The sequence below is a fragment of the Excalfactoria chinensis genome, chromosome 6 (genome assembly GCF_039878825.1).
Source record: "Excalfactoria chinensis isolate bCotChi1 chromosome 6, bCotChi1.hap2, whole genome shotgun sequence".
Taxonomy (NCBI): domain Eukaryota; kingdom Metazoa; phylum Chordata; class Aves; order Galliformes; family Phasianidae; genus Excalfactoria; species Excalfactoria chinensis.
Genome location: NC_092830.1, coordinates 23095800 through 23098074, shown reverse-complemented (window position 1 = coordinate 23098074; position 2275 = coordinate 23095800).

Below are 2275 nucleotides of genomic sequence, written 5' to 3'. Positions count from 1 at the left end.
GCTATCAGCACTACTCCAGAGACTCATGATGATGTGATAGCCATTCTGTGTGTGTCATTTGTGTAGTAGCCTCTAGCTATGCAGTACACTTATTTTAGTGGCAGGACCTGCCCGAACTGGGACGTTATTTTTGAGGAGCGCTTAATTTATTTAGAAACCTGCCTGGTTGGTCGCTAGAGGGCAGGAAAGAAAAGAGGATGGCTGGGTAGGGGCAGTCAACGATAATTAACAGCGTACATCAGGAAATTGTAACACAAGCCAATAAAGAAAACACACTTTTTTTGTTTGAGAGAGAGAAGTGTCCTATTAATAAACTTTTAAAACTATGAACAGACTTCCTCAGTCCAAGTTAATTTTCCAGAATAAGAGGCCAGTAACTAAGAAATAAGTACATACCACAAAATGAAAACAGAGCAGGTTGCACAACAGTGGATGTGCGTGCAACCACTGCTTCAAAGGAACTCACTTTCTCCCTTCTCACCCCATCTCTGAAGCACTTCAGCAACTTGTCTTAAGCAAGCAGAAGCTCTGCCAGTCAGTCTCTGGTTACTGGTTTGTATGTGCCAGCTTTGCTTTACCAGCAGATGGAGGTAAAGGGGAAAATATAAACTGTTATTCTGGAAAAAAATATAGGGGTAGTTTTATATTTTTGAGGTAGTGCATCACAGAAACTGATTATCACAGAGAGGAGCAGATACGTAAATAAGTGTTCCCTACAGGAGATGGAAGCTACAGCCGTGTGGTGCTGACAGGCTGCAATGGTAGAAGATGCAGTCATCAAAATGCTGTATCTGTATATGCAGCAACCATGAATACTGTTCAGCAACATGGTGACCAGCTGTAAAGCTGACAGTTCACATAATATGTTTAGGAGTGATTCTTATAGGGAGAATGTTACCTTCCTCATGCCAAAAGCACAGAAAAGTATATTGAGTTAATGAAAACTGGATTACTTAGAAACAAAGCCTTCCATCCCAGACCTTTGGGATTTTTTTAAAATGACTCATTTTTTCCCATTATAGAGAGTACCAAACAAACACACACATAGAGGACTTAAAGGAAGCTTTTGTTTGCTTTTCTGCAGTGCCCCAAACATATCTGGGAGGACAGAGAGCATTTATAAAGGCCTAGGCTCTGCACGCACAAAACCAAATTACGTGGACTGCCAGCATAGGAACATTGGCAGAGGCCTGGAGGATTTATGTTCGCTTTTAGGAGTAAAGCCACAAGCAGCAGAGGAGCAGTAGGGCCAAGGATAGGCATTTGCTAAGAATGATAGCAAAACAGATCCATTTATGTCTATGAAGTATAACAGTAGGAAAAAGCTAAAAGTATATGGGCAAACTAGGATGTCTATCCAACCACAACATTCAGCCATTCTGAAGCTAACCAAAAGAAAGAGGCAGGGAACCTATGTATCTTAGCTTAGAATACGTCTAGAAAATGAGGTGGGAAATAATCATTCTTTGGGAAAATTCATTTTAGCGGGGGGGAAGATAAAATCAGAGAAGCAAGAACTACTGAGAAAATCTCCATGCAGGTAAAGTAACATTAATTTAATAATGTTGATTAACTAATTCCATATGAATTTGTTGTCTCAATTTAAAAAAAAAAAAAAAAAAAAAAAAGGAGCTCTGGGGATGTTTAGGCATCGTTTAGGCATCTACATGAGTTACCCTGGGCATTTAACAGAAGCATCCAAGCTCTCTGTGCAATTAACAAAGCAAGCTGGTTTTGGGCTCTTAGTTGCCTTCTGAAACACTTGACCTCTTACCACTGATGGCATAAGAAGCCCATACTTTCAATATGGATACCTGATTTGCTTGCCTACAGTATGCAATGTAAATACTATGCAGAACATTCAGCAAGAAGCAAAACAAAGAAACAGTTAAGTCTAATAATTTTTTTAAAGGTGGTAACGTATCGCTCCAACTACTTGCACATAGACTGACATTTCAGGATAAATCTGAGAGAGAATTTCTCAAGAATTCAAATGATGTCTTCTTGGAACAGGTAGCTCCTCAATCTGAAAAAAAGAAGGCTATTCTATTCTTGACATAAGTTGAACCAGTGCAGTTCCTTGATTCAAGAAGTAGCAACAGTTTTATTATGAAAAGAAAATGATTAAATCATTTATTTCCAAAGTATTCTACTGAAAACTAGTTCGTAGTGCTGGTTCAGAAGAAAAACTGTGATGAAAAGATGGAACATGGTTACAGTGGTATTAAAATCAGATATAAAAAAATTAAAATCCTGAGACTTCGTGTGATGAACA